The sequence below is a fragment of the Mobula birostris genome, chromosome 6, assembly GCF_030028105.1.
Source record: "Mobula birostris isolate sMobBir1 chromosome 6, sMobBir1.hap1, whole genome shotgun sequence".
Lineage (NCBI taxonomy): Eukaryota > Metazoa > Chordata > Chondrichthyes > Myliobatiformes > Myliobatidae > Mobula > Mobula birostris.
In genome coordinates this window covers 132155911-132171661 of record NC_092375.1, presented here as the reverse complement: position 1 = coordinate 132171661, position 15751 = coordinate 132155911, and positions in this window count along the sequence as shown.

Below are 15751 nucleotides of genomic sequence, written 5' to 3'. Positions count from 1 at the left end.
GAAAGGTGAAATGTTTAAGGGGAATATGCAAGGAGACTTTTTCACTCAGAGGAGGGTGCTGGTGTGGAATGAGCTACCGAGGGAAGTAGTGGATGTGGGTTTAATTTCAATATTTAGAGAAGTTTGGAGAGGTACATGGATGGGAGGAGTGTGGAGTACAATGGTCCAGGTGCAGGTTAACGGGACTAGGCAGAATAATAGTTCGGTTCAGATTAGATGGGCGAAGGGCCTGTTCCCGTGCTGTAGTCCTTTATGATTCCATGACTCTGAAATGCTAACTGCTCTCCCCTTTGACAGAACACCAGATGAACACTTCCAGCATTTGCTTTTGCTTCAGGTTCCAACATTTACAATTTTATTGATGTGCTGCTGCTATCTTTGATAAAGTGATTTATGAGGTGTAACTGTACTGTGTAGCTTTAATCCTAGCTGCAGAGATGAGGTGTAACTGTACCCTGTAGTTTTGAGTCTACCTGTAGAGAAGTTCGACACAACATACATATGCAACAGTGTAATACTCGTCAGAGTGATTTTTGGTTTTAGCACATTCACAGTTAGAAAATGCCTTCAGCTACCAGTCTTCACATCTGAATATGTATTGTGGATTTGATTTTAATGTAGCTCTGAATAGGTTTACAGACCAGGAAAGAGGCACTTAGCTGCTCGGACTCAGCATGTGCAGACAATCAACACTACATGGATGAGACAGTGATTAACACTTGTTTCGGGCGTGACGGTGGGAAGATTGTAAATATGGATTTGTTTGAACCATCCTGAATTTCCTTTGCTCCTTAGCACAAAAAATGTGTGCAATGCTGGGCTCTGGCAGACCTTTCAACTGAAACCTTCTCCATGGTGATGCCTGCCGTACCTGGTTTTGTTGAATAAAGGAACCTGCTTTGAATCTACTGGTATTTCACTCCGTTGACTTCACTCACGCAACAACAATCCTAGTAAGACTACAATGGATGCATGTGACTTCTGAAACACCTGTCTTTTCAGTTTGACATTAAGTACAAATTTAGTTAAGGAAAAGTTATGAATGTGTAATGTTAAATAGTTTGCTAAATACAGGGACAGTAACCTTGAACATTGATTTCTCTAACTTTCGATTATTTCTCCCCCTCCTCCTCTCTCTTTTCCATTCCCCATTCTGTCTCTCCTCTTACTCCTCTTGTCCTCACCTGCTCTTCATGTCCCTTTGGTGCCCACCCCAAACCTTACCCCCTCTGAACGCACTGCCGTCTACTCTCTCTGCCTCAATCCCAACCTCACCATCAAACCTGCAGATAAAGATCATGCTGTTGTGGTGACCTCTACCTTGCTGAGACCAAGTGGCAACTCTCTGACACCTCCTCTTACCCATCCCTTGAAGACCCCACTCTGGACCATCAGGACATATTGTCTTTAACACCATCACCAACCTCATCAACTCCTGAAATCGCCCTTCCACGGCCTCCTTTCCTTTTTCCCATTGTCCACTCTCCTCTCCTGTTGGATTCCTTCTTCCCTAGCTCTTTGCCTTTTCCACCTATCACCTCCCAGCTTCTTACTTAATCCCCCCTCCTCCATCTGCCTATCAACTTTGAGTTTGTTCTCCTTCCCCTCCCACCCACCCCCCAACCTTATTCTGGTACTTTCCCCCTCCTTTTCCAGTCTTTATAAAGGATCTTGGCCTGAAACATTAACTTTATTCATTTCCAGAGGTGCTTCTCGACCTGTTAAGTTCCTCCAGCATTTTGTGTGGGGTGCACTTGTGCCATAATACCTGCTTCAACAGAAAAATTCAGTTCAAACCCCAGACCAAAAAAACATTAAAGATCACCTTACCAGCTGACAGCACTGTGGTTCTAGTAACAGCCTGGACAAGACATAGGACAAGTCAGCAGAGACGAAGAATTGGATTATGATCAGTCATTATGTTTTATCTCAGTGCTGACTACAGGATTTAGGGAGAGTAAACTAACTGCCTGAACTTTGGCCCCAGAGTGACAATTCATTTTTACCTGTCACTGTAGGATTAGGTTATTCTGACATGAAGTAGAATTCTCAGAGAAACCCAGAGTTGTAGTAGGGTCATAGTCACAGAGCAATACAGTAGGGACACAGGCCATTCAGCCCATTAAGTTGATGCACACTCGGCTAGTCCCAATTTCCTGCAATTAGCCTGTATCGCTCCAAATTCCTCCTCTCCATTACCTATCCATAAATGATATTATTGAACTTGTCTCAACCATTTCATCTGGTAGTAGGTATATTCCATATACTCACCATCCTGTGCATGAGTGAAGTTGTCCTCAGATCCCTTTTAAATCTCTCCCCTCTCACACTAAACCTTTGCCCCTACGTTTGGACTTTAGTACACTGGGGAAACGACTATCACAATCTAATCTAATCTAAAAAAAACTCCCATAATTTAAAATACATCTATAAAGCTTTACACTGGTTCAACTTTCCAAAATGCATCAGCTCACACTTGTCTGTACTGAAATCCATTTGTCACTCCTCCGTCCACTTCCCTCACTGGTCAAGATCCCCTTTTAATCCACAGGAACTTCTTCACTATCAACAATACCTAATTTCATATCATCCATAAACTTACAAATCAACCTTTCTGCACTTCCATCTAAAACATTTACATAAATAATGAATAGTGAGGATCCAAGCACCAACTACTGCAGCACACCACTAGTCACCAGCCTCCATTCTGAGGCACGACCTTCAACCATCACTCCCTGCTTCCTACCTCTGAGCCAATTTTGAATTCATTAAATTAGCTCTCCCTCGATAGCCTTCCAAATCAGTTGACCATGCAGGACCTAGTCACAAGCCATGCTAAAGTTAAATATCTGCTGCCCAACTCATCCACTTTTTCTAGTTATTTCTTCAAAAGAAGGCCAACAGATTTGTCTAGGCTAAACAACTAACTAAAACGAGAATATGTAACTACTGTTCCTATATATAAAAAAAAGTATTCGGCCCTCTTTCTACCCCCCCCCCCAAAAGATTTCATGTTTTATTGTTTTACAACATTGAATCTCAAAGGATTTAACTTGGCTCATTTGACACTGATCAACAGAAAAGTCTTTTGTGTTAAAGTGAAAGCAGATCTTTACAAAGTGATCTAAATTAATTACAAATATAAAGCACAAAATAATTGATTGTGTAATTATTCACCTCCTTCAAGTCAGTATTTACGAGATGCATCTTTGCTGGCAATTATAGCCTCGAGTCTCTATCAGCGTTGCACATCTGGACAGTGCAATTTTTCCCCATTCTTCTTTGCAAAACTGCTCAAGCTCTGTCAGCTTGCATGGGGATCAAGAGTGAACAGCCCTTTTCAAGACCAGTCACAAATTCTCAGTTGGATTTAAAGTCTGAACCCTGACTTGGCCACTCCAGGACATTAAGACCAGAAGCAGAACTGGGTCATTTGGCCCATCAAGTCTGTTCTGCCATTTAATCATGGCTGATCCTTTTTTTTTCCTCCTCCACAAGCCCATTTCCCAACCTTTACCCCATAACCTTTGATACTGTGCCCAATCAAGAACTAAACAATCTCTGCCTTAACAAATTCCACAAATTCAACACCCTATGGCTAAAGAAATTTCTCCACATCTCTGTTTTGAAAAGGCGCCCTTCTATCCTGAGGCTGTGCCCTCTTGTCCTGGACTCTCCCACCATGGGAAACATCATTTCCAATCTACTCTGTCTAGGCCTTTCAACATTCGAGAGGTTTCAGTGAGATCCCCCCTCATCCTTCTAAACCAGCGAGTACAGACCCAGAGCCATCAAACGTTCCTCATATGATAACCCTTTCATTCCTGGAATCAACCTTGTGAACCTCCCCAGAACCCTGTCCAATGCCAGCACATCTTTTCTATGATAAAGAGCCCAAAACTGTTCACAATACTCAAGGTGAGGCCTCACTAGTGCCTTATAAAGCCTCAGCATCACATCCTTGCTCTTGTATTCTAGACCTCTTGAAATGAATGCTAACATGGCATTTGCCTTCCTCACCACTGACTCAACCTGCATGTTAACCTCTGCGATGTTGCGCGCAAGGACTCCCAAGTCCCTTTGCATCTCAGATTTTTGGATTTTCTCCCCACTTAGAATATAGTCCACACATGTATTTCTACTACCAAAGTGCATGACCATGCATTTTCAAACATTATATTTCATTTGCCACTTTCTTGCCCATTCTCCTAATCTGTCTAAGTTCTTCTGCATCCTACCTGTTTCCTCAACACTACCTGCCCCTCCACCAGTCTTCGTATCATCTGCAAACCTGGCAACAAAGCCATCTATTTCATCATCAAAATCATTTATATACAGAATAAAAAGAAGTGGTCCCAACACTAACCCCTGTGGAACACCACCAGTCACTGGCAGCCAACCAGAAAAAGATCCTTTTATTCCCACTTGCTGCTTCCTACCAATCAGCCAATGCTCCAACCATGCCAGTAACTTTCCTGTAATACCATGGGCTCTTAACTTGGTAAGCAGCCTCATGAGTGGAACCTTGTCAAAGGCCTTCTGAAAGTCCAAACATACAACATCCACTGCATCCCCTTTATCTATCCTACTTGTATTCTCCTCAAAGAATTCCATTAAGTTCATCAGGCAGGATTTTCCCTGACGGAACCCATGCTGACTTTCTCCTATCTTGCCCAGTGTCACAAAATGCTCCATCATCTCATCCTTAACAATTGACACTAACATCTTCCCAACCACTGAGGTCAGGCTAACTGGTCTATAATTTCCTTTCTGCTGCCTTCTTCCTTTCTTAAAGAGTAAAGTGACATTTGCAATTTTCCAGTTCTCTGGCACTATGCCAGAGTCCAATGATTTTTGAAAGATCATTTCTAATGCCACCACAATCTCTAATGCTGCCTCTCTCAGAATCCTAGGGTGCAGTGTATCGTGGTCTGGGTGACTTATGTACCTTTAGGTCTTTCAGCCTTTCGAGAACCTTCTCTCTTGTAACAGTATCTGCATCCACTTCTCTTCCTTCACACACTACAATATCAGGCATACTGCTAGTGTCTTCCACAGTGAAGACTGATGCAAAATACTCATTTAGTTCATCTGCCATCTCCTTGTCCCCTGTTATTATTTCTCCTGCCTCATTTTCTAGCATTCCTATATCCACTCTCATCCCTCTTTTATTTTTTTTACATACTTGAAAAAACTTTTACTATCCACTTTGATATTATTTGCTAGCTTGGTTTCATATTTTCTTTTCCCTTCTAATGAATCTTTTAGTTGTTCTCTGTAGATTTTTTAAAACTTCCTAATCCTCTATCTTCCCACAAATTTTTGATTTGTTGTATGCCCTCTCTATTGTTTTTACATTAGCTTTGACTTCCCTTGTCAGCCACAGTTGTACTATTTTGCCATTTGAGTATTTCTTTGTTTTTGGCGTACGCATGTTCTGCACCTTCCTCATTTTTCCCAGAGACACACACAATTGCTGCTCTGTTGAAATTGCTGCCAGCAGCTCCTTCCAATTTACTTTGGCCAACTCCTCGCTCATACCACTGTAGTTTCCCTTACTCCACTGAAATTCTGCTACGTCAGACTTTATTTTCTGCCTATCAAATTTCAGTTGAACTCAATCATATTGTGATCACTGGTTCCTAAGGGTTCTTTTACCTAAACTCCCTAATCACCTCTGGTTCATTACATGACACCCAATCCAATATAACTGATCCCCTAGTAGGCTCAATGACAAACTGTTCTAAAAAGCTATCTCATAGGCATTCAACAAACTCACACTCTTGAGATCCATTACCAATCTGATTTTCCCAATCAACCTGCAAGTTAAAATCTCCCATGACTATCATAACATTGCCCTTTAACTTTCCTGTGTAGCTTTGGCTTTATGCTTGGGGTCACTGTCCTGCCGGAAAACAAATCTCCAAAGTCATAGCTCTCTTGCAGACACCATTGGATTTTCCTCCAGGATTTTCCTGTATTTTGCTGCATTCATTTTACCCTCTACCTTCACAAGCCTTCCAGGGCTGCTGCAGTGAAGCATCCCCACAGCATGATGCAGTCACCACCATGCTTCATGGAAGGAATAGTGTGTTTTTGATGATATGCAGTGTTTGGCTTACTCTGATGGCCAAAAAGCTCAATTTTGGTTTCACCAGACCATAGAATCTTCTTCCAGCTGACTTAAGAGACTCCCACGTGCCTTCTGGCAGACTCTAGCCAAGATTTCATGTGAGTTGTTTTCAATAGTGGCTTTCTGTTTACCACTCTCCCATTAAGCTGTGACTGGTGAAGCACCCAGGCAACAGTTGTTGTTTGTGCAGTCTCTCCCAACTCAGCCACTGAAGCTTGTAACTCCTCCAGAGTTGTCATAGGTCTCTTGTTGGCCTCCCTCACTAGTCCCCATCTTGCACTAGTTACTCAATTTTTGAGGACAGCCTGCTCTAGGCAGATGTACAGCTGTGCAATATTCTTTCCATTTCTTGATGATTGACTGAAGGGATATTCCGTAACTTGGAAATTTTCTTGTATCCATCTCCTGACTTGTGCTTTTCAATAACCTTTTCACAGACTTGCTTGGAGTGTTCTTTTATCTTCATGGTGTTATTTTGCCAGGATACTGACTCACCAGAAGTTGGACCTTCCAGATATGGGTGTATTTTTACTATAATCAGTTGAAACACCTTGACTGCACGTGGTGATCTCCATTTAACTAATTATGTGACTTCTAAAACCAATTGGCCACACCAGCAATGATTAGGTGTGTCATATTAAAGGGGTGGGGGTTGAATACTTTTTATAGACACAGTGTGCTCAAAGTAAGAGTGATCTTTACTACCACACTCTGTCAAGTCAAAGTCATGAAGCTTCTAGAGCTGTAGCTCCTCAAACCTCTGCCTCCTGTAGAAGATGGATCTTAGCCATAGTCTGTACAGACAGCTGGTCTTGGTCTTGACATGCACCTGCAGCACAAAGCCCCTTCTATCTGGAAAGACTTAAATGACTCTTCCACAATCCATGAGGTTCAAGATTCTGTGTCATCAACTATAAGCACAATGTATCCTAGGAGGAAAGTGTGTTATACCTGACCATTTCTGATGTTGAAGTGCATTAACAAAGGAATCTGTCTAAAGAATTTGTTACATACCCCGTAACTGGGTTACCAAACCAGCAGAAATGGATCACTCAGTTGGAGTCTGGATTACTAGAACTAGGAAAGTTTTATTAAAGAAACAAGCAACACAGTAATCGAAAGGATAATAAATGCAACAGTTCAACAATGATAAACACACATGTGCACAGAATTAAGATAACAGCATCAATCAAGCTCTATCGTCTAGGGGTAAATGACCAATTTCAAAGTGACACAAAGTTCAGTCCAATTTAGTTCAGTTCACAGTAATCGTTGCCGTGGCGATGGACAGTGTGGGGGAAGGAGAGACAGAACAAGAACGAATGATCATTCAAAACGGCTTCCACTCACAGACCTGCGATATTGCTCACAAGCAGCTTTCGGGCGAGTCCTTTGTGATGTCACCTGGGGTCACCGACTGTGACCCCTCCTCCAGATGCGGTCGATCCTCTGCAGTGAACCCGGCACTCAAGCGAGGGTGGACACACACCGGGTTCCCGCTGATCGTACCTTTCCACCCTGTGCGTTTGTGGCTTGGTTCCGCAACCAGCCTTCCAAACGACTCCCGCCGACTTGCGGGGGGGGGGGGCACCGCTTCCAGGGTCTCGTTACCTCGTGGTGTCGTGTGTGTCTTGCCTTAGCGAACCTGTCCCTTTTTATCCCCCTGCTGGGGTATCGCCTGTCCATCACTTCAAACAGTTCAGAGTTCAAAGGGGGAGCCGATCTTGACAATACCCAGACTGATGTCTCCTTCATTAACATCTCCAAATGCTGCTCCATTGTTTTCCTTATCTCTCTCTCTCTCCTGAAGACAGGTGGTAGACCAACTGCTGATCCCACTGGTGCCAGCACAGGCCAGCTAACATCTTAATCTATGTGTATTCTCGTCACACTTCCCCCCTTTAAGGATTTTTACTGGGGTAAAAATTACAAACATGAGTACATTATTTGATACACACAAATATACATCTTTATCAGCTATTTGGCTAATACAGAGAATTTGAAGTTGTCAACACCTGACAGACAGTCAGCCATCACATTTGCTGTTCCTTTTATATGTGTTATTAATAATCCCTTAGACCAGGCTCCAATTTAGCAAACTTCATAGTGGCCAAAAACACTGATGAATTGCGATCAATGTAACCTCTCATTTGGTTTTGTCCCGGACCACAATAACAAGGGTCGTCCCATTCCGACTTAGTTTTCTCTCGCAAGGGCTTAGTAGGAGGGGGAGGGGTAGTGACCGCAGAGTTATTGCAAAACTTCCTACAGTACCCCACCATCTCCAAGAGCCTTCTGAGGGCTCTCTTGTCTGTCGGGGTTGGGAGGTCAGCGATAGCCTGCACTGTAGCTTGCATCGCTGCCAGCTGCCCCTGTGCCACCACAATTCCCAGGTAAGTGACCTTCGTGTGGCCGAATTCATTTTTTTCAAGGTTCACTATCAAGCTGACTTCAGACAGCCGTATTAAATTGCCAATACACACCTCTGTGTTCGTCAGCCCTTTAGTCACTGAATTACTCATTCTATATGGATGTTGTTCACTAGGCTTCCCTAGCGTAACAAACACCACCCAACGTCCCAGTTCTTTGCATCGCCTCGGGACAATCAAACACACAGGTGTGAGTCGTTTAATTACTTCTTCTAAAGAGTCACTTTGTTCGGGGATTAAGGGAGAGACCTTATCAGCAGACCTGGCCAAAACAATAGCCTTCTCCCATCTGGTCGATACCATACTCATCTTTTCAAAATGGTTTTTCTCTCTTATCGGGGGGACCCTAGCTTCATTGATTTCCACGCTAACTCCGACTAGGTTTGTTAGCATGTCAAAAGCCTGTGACCGTCTCAGTTCGCGTCGGCCATAATCAATAACATCCTCCCCCCTGGGCAGCCGGTAAACCTCTTTCATGATTCCACCAACTGTTTCCTCCAGCACCGCAAAATGTCCACCGGGGGGTACCTTGTGGGCAGGTTAAAAATCTCATCCTCATAACTCTTTTGCACCACCCCCCATTCCTCATCTGCGGGTACTGTACTTGATTTCCCTTTCTTCCTTAGCACTTCCTCCTCCGCACAATAGCCTACTAGTTCCCTTGTTAAGTCTGTATCAGAGAGAGCAGTCTGTGTCAGAGAGAGCTGTCTCTGTCAAAACCATCAGCCCCTCATCTCGCTCCTGCATCTGCACAAATTCTTTCCTGCCTACTGCTATGTCTGTCCCAGCTCCCTCACTACCTCTTGTCTCACTACACTCTTTCTTTTCATTTTCTACCCCCGTCTCGTACAAGACTGGCAGAAACGTCTCAGCTAAATTCACTACCGCGGTCCCGTGATGAACCTGTGAGTCCATGGGTGGGGCCTCAATGCTGGCAGGCTGACCTGTCAATCTCACGACTGGGAACACGATTCCCCCGGCGACGTCATTACTGAGCAAGACTTCCATGCCTTTCATCGGTAATTCGGACCTCACCCCGATCGTGACTAGTCCAGAGACCAGGTTGCTTTGTAAGTGTACCTGGTGCAAAGGGACTGTCTCTGTCCCTTCTCCAATACCTTTGACCTTGACCTCCCCAGTCCGGGTCTCTGAGCTAAACTCTAATACACTCTTCAGTATTAGTGACTGACACGCTCCCGTGTCTCTCCAGATCCGCACTGGAACTGGTTTTAACCCCTCCTTCACTGACACCAATCTGGCCGAGATAAACTTCTCGCGCCCTTCCTGAACTTTGGCAGACCTGTCCTTCCCTAGTGGTTCGTTTACCAGCTCGATACAGCCAGTCAAAATCGCTGTCTTCCCTTTTCCCGTCTCCTTCTTTGGGGCAAAGTACCTGGATGCAAAGTGTCCGACTTTCCCGCAATTATAACAGACGACCCCAGGAGACTTCCTGCCAGACTGCTCCCGGTCTACCTTACCCTTCTCACTAGACCCTGGCTTACTTTCTGACTTTTCCGGCGGACTCTCCCCGCCGTGCTGACTACCCTTCTGGTAGCCTTTACTTGGAGCAAACTTCATTTTATGTGTCAACGCATACTCATCCGCTAACTTAGCTGTTGCGGCTAACGTGGCTGCCTCTTTCTCATCTAGGTAGGGTCTCATACCCTCAGGGACACAACCTTTAAACTGCTCAACCAGGATCAGCTGTAGCAGTCTGTCATAATCCTCCTCTACCCCCTTCGAGGCGCACCAACGCTCACAATATGTCTGCATCTCACGGGCAAATTCTAAATATGTGCAGTCCCACTGCTTCCTCGCATTCTGGAACCTCTGCCGGTATGCCTCTGGGACCAACTCATAAATCCTGAAGATGGCATCTTTCACCACCTCATACCTCTGGGCATCTTCTGCAGACAAAGCTGAGTAAGCTTGTTGGGCTTTCCCTTTCAGTACACTCTGAAGTAAAACAGCCCACTTATCCCTCGGCCAGTCCTGACTTATAGCCACTTTTTCGAAATGGAGAAAGTACCGATCCACGTCGGTATCGTCAAATGGGGGAACCAGCCTAACCTCCTGGGTTGCCCGGAACCCTCCACCTTGGTTCGGCACAGGCCCCTGCTCTGCCCTTATCTTTAACTTCTCCAGCTCGAATTCCCTTTCCCTCTGTTTCTCCTCTCGCTCCCACTGTCTCTCTCTCTCCCTCTCTCTCTCTTGCCTTTCTAACTCCAACTGTCGTACCCGGAACTTGTGCTCGAGTCTCAGTTTTTCAAGCTGCACCTGTACCGCGTCTCCAGCAGGTTTTTCAATAGACACCACCTCCAGCTCACCTTGGGGAAACCCACCTTTTGATACATAGTGCTCTACGATAGCTCTGTGTATGTCCTCTCTCCTCATTGTCGACTTCCCCTTAGCAAGATTCAACCGTTTGGCCACAGCTACCAATTCCAATTTCCTGGCATCCTCTAATGCCTCCAAGGTTGGCGCCTCTATAAACTCCTCAGCCTCCATTTCTGCTGTTTGTCTTTTCTTTCTTTCGGGAACTTTGACCCAATCAATTTACTCCGTCCGAAATTTAGCGTTCAAAATCGCGGACGAGAACCCCACTTATGTTACGTATCCCATAACTGGGTTGCCAAACCAGCAGAAATGGATCACTCAGTTGGAGTCTGGATTACTAGAACTAAGAAAGTTTTATTAAAGAAACAAGCAACACAGTAATCGAAAGGATAATAAATGCAACAGTTCAGCAATGATAAACACACATGTGCACAGAATTAAGATAACAGGATCAATCAAGCTCTATCGTTGTCTGGGGGTAAATGACCAATTTCAAAGTGACGCAAAGTTCAGTCCAATATAGTTCAGTTCACAGTAATCGTTGCCGTGGCGATGGACAATGTGGGGGAAGGAGAGACAGAACAAGAACGAATGATCATTCAAAACGGCTTCCACACACAGACCTGCGATATTGCTCACAAGCAGCTTTCGGGCGAGTCCTTTGTGATGTCACCTGAGGTCACTGACTGTGACCCCTCCTCCAGATGCAGTCGATCCTCTGCAGTGAACCTGGCACCCAAGCAAGGGTGGACACACACCGGGTTCCCGCTGATCGTACCTTTCCACCCTGTGCGTCTATGGCTTGGTTCCGCAACCAGACTTTCAAACGACTCCCGCCGACTTGCCGGGGGGGGGGGGGGGGACCGCTTCCAGGGTCTCGTTACCTCGTGGTGTCGTGTGTGTTTTGCCTTAGCGAACCTGTCCCTTTTTATCCCCCTGCTGGGGTATCACCTGTCCATCACTTCAAACAGTTCAGGGTTCAAAGGGGGAGCCGATCTTGACAATACCCAGACTGATGTCTCCTTCATTAACATCTCCAAATGCTGCTTCATTGTGTTCCTTATCTCTCCCTCCCCTGAGGACAGGTGGCAGACCAACTGCTGATACCCCCGGTGCCAGCACAGGACAGCTACATCTTAATCTATGTGTATTCTCGTCACAAATTCGACATTTCAATGTGAACAACTCGTATAGCTAGACAGGTAAATATGACCCCATACCTCATTGTATTCCTTCTGCTCTTCACCTTAGAAGGTCCAAAGTAGTCCCCACCTGCACGTGTAAACAGAGGTTCATCTAGAGAGAGCCTGTCCAGAGGTAGATCCTGAGGCTGCATCCAACCATCGACAAACAAGTCACTTAGACAATATTTTTCTTAGAGGTGTACTAGTACTGGGAATCCAGTATATTTGGTGCAACCTGGATAAAGTGGTAATGGCCATTATGTCCCAGCTCTTGATGTACACTCCTCAGCATGAGGTCTGAGGTATAAAGATCCTTTGCCGGTATGGCAGGATGTTTGGACTCTTCAGGCATAGTTACCCTACTAAGCCATCCACCAATCCACATACACCATCTTCAAGTACTGGACTGAACCTGAAAATATGGCTGTTCCTTTTCACACTTTTTCCCGTTTGCAAACTTGAGAATTCACCTGGAAATCTCTTTATTTGGCAAAATCCAATGATCTCCATTTCAGCCTTTCTGAGCTGCTCCATTGAGAGACATTCGCAGCCAATCTGACCTTTGGCCTTCTCATTCTCTCTCTCTCCAAAGAATGTTGTCTTTGTCCAAGTCATACTGAGCAAGAGCAATGTCCCCTTGCTCCCTCTTCCAACTACGAAACAAGAGCAAGTTCTTAAATCAAAGAATCCAGGTCACCGTCTTCCTCAAATGGTTCTAGGAATCAGAATCAGAATCAGGTTTAACATCATTGGCATTTGTTGTGAAATTTGTTAACTTTGCAGCAGCGGTACAGTGTAATACATGATAAATATAGAAAAAAATAAATTACAGTAAGTATATATGTATATTAAATAGTTAAATTAAAAATCATAGTGCACAAACAGAAATGATTTCTAAAAAAATTAGGTAGTGTTCATGGATTCAATGTCCATTTAGAAATCCCATAGCATTGAGGAAGAAGCTGTTTCTGAATCAGAGTGTGTGTCTTTAGGCTTCTGTACCTCCTTCCTGACAGTAAAAATGAGAAGGCATGTCCTGGGTGATTAGGGTCCTTAATATCCCTTTCTGATGCACTGCTTGAAGATGTCGTGGAAGCTAAAGAGGCTAGTATCAATGATGCAGCTAATTATTTTTACTAATTTCTGTATCATCATCAAACTTATAGATGGCATTTGACTGAAGTGATGGATTGTACGTGTTACCGCGACACCTCCTCTTCAATCTGCATGGCATTGTAACACTCCACTTGATTTCCGAATCATTTAGCAGAAGTTGATCAGAACAATCGGGATTAACAGGCCATTCAATTTCAGGCTGAAGAGGATACCAAGGCCCTGACACATATGTCTCATTCTTCAGGAATGCCTTCACCGTCAACTCTCTAGAAGTCACATATGCCAGGTTGCTTGAAGTGTTTATATACCTCCATTGAGATGCTTGTGAGACCTTAAGAATTTCTGAAACTCTGCTTGCAACAAAGGTTCAGAACTTGGAAGTTCTGTTCTTGATATACTTCAGCACAGAAGTATTATGAGGCCAAAACACTGAGTAATAAAGCTGCATGTACATCTATCTTCTTGCTCCTCAATATGTCCACACGGCTTTCCATCATAGCAGCAATGAGCTCCATACGAGGGATGGAAATTGACTTCAATGGAGCTATCCTGGATTTTTCCATGATAAAATCACTGTGCACCTGAGAGCACGTGTTGTGCAACTATGGGTAACTATTGGAAGTATCAGACTGAATGAACCACTACATATCCAGTGCTCTCTCCACTGAAGGAATATCTTGACCCAAATCCAAATCCAAATCCTTCATGACTTTTGCTCTTTGCTCCTCTGGTATCACACCATGTCTTTTGCTTCTCCACTATGATAGAGATTCTCCAGGAGGCGCTTATGGAGTGAGGTTAAGTTTGGCTTCGCTCCATTACCCTTACTTTTTTTTTTACCTATGATCACCCTTATTGAATTTATTTTTACCTACACTAAAAGACATTTATTACAGAATTATCCTTGAGCTTTGACCATAAACTTTGAAGAAATGAGCAAAGAAATAAGTACAAGATCTAAAGGGCAAGATCCAAAAAACAGGAAAGACTCCGATGGTAACGGGGGAAAAGAAAAGTTGAACCTAAGCAAGTTGAATTAACTTATGATACACTGTTGAAACTTTTAAGTGAAAAATTTGAGGAACAATGTCTAAGTTTTAAAGAAGAGTTAAAGTCAATTATGGATTCTTTTCAATCGCTTGGTCTCGAAGTTAAGCAGCAACAAAGCAAAGTTGCAGAATTGGATGAGAAAGCTCGGAGGAGAGATCTGAAAATTGAGAGTTTGGAACAAAAATTGTCTTCGATGTCTAAATAGCTGGAGAGTTTTAAATCTAAGTTTATTGATCTTGAAAACCGATCAAGACAGAACTTATTGGTCTCCTCGAGGATGTTGAGAAAGGGGATCCTTTGAAATTCTTTTCTCAACTTTTAAAGGATGTGTTTAGCTCTGAATTCACAAATGACCCTCCATTGCTGGATCGAGCTCACCGCTCTTTACGTCCCAAATCAGATTTCCATGCTAAACCGAGACCAGTGATTATCCAGTTTCATTACGTTCAAGTCAAAGAGCAGCTCATCTGAATTGCCTGTTGGAAAGGTATAATTAAATTTCAAGATTATCAATTTCGTCTCGTTGAAGATTTTAGTCCAGAAGTGATGAAGGAGCGTCTGGCTTTCAAACCTTTGATGTCGGAATGCTGCCAAAAAGGTCTCAGACCAGCTTTATTATAGGAACACTCACAATGCGCTGGAGGAACTCAGCAGGTCAGTCAGCATCAGTTGAAAAGATTAGTCGACGTTTCAGGCTGAAACCCTTCGTCAGGACTGTCCTGACGAAGGGTTTCAGCCCGAAACGTCGACTAATCTTTTCAACTGATGCTGACTGACCTGCTGAGTTCCTCCAGTGTATTGTGAGTGTTCCTCTGACAACAGCATCTGCAAATTATTTTGTGTTCCAGCTTTATTATACCCAGCACATTTAAGAATTTCTCCTCTGGACGCCCCACGTCATTTCTTTTATTCCACAAGCGCTGTGCGAAGTTTCCTGGATGAGCATTATCCAACTACTCCGCTCTAATTAATGTATGGCTCACGCAGTTTTGGCTCTGTTCTTAACTGTTTCTTTTTAAAGCTTATAATCACCTTATGAAGATGGACCTTTATAAGTTCAAGATTTTTGTTTTTGGTTAGTAGTGAGGTATTTTTCATATTTTAGTTAAAATTCATTTTTTTTCATTTTGTTCATTTCTAACTATGATTTTTTAAACTGTCATTAATGGTTTGATATTGAATTTTTATTTTACTGAGGGAATATCTTGTGTTTTTATTTTGCTTTGTATAACCAAGATGGCGTTTTGTTTTTCTTTTTTCATAATACCTTTTGTCTTTTTTACTGCCCCACTTTTTCGTGTTCCTCTTCCCATAAGTCCTTTCTTTTTCTTGAAGTGCTATTTTTAACTGCTTAAGTTTGTAATTGACTAATAATATTTATTGGTGCTTACTCTTTTCTCTCATTTTAGAAACCACAATATGAAGACACCTTATTTTAGTGTATTGTTACGTACCCCGTGACTGGGTTGCCAAACCAGCAGAAATGGAATGCTCGTTGGAGT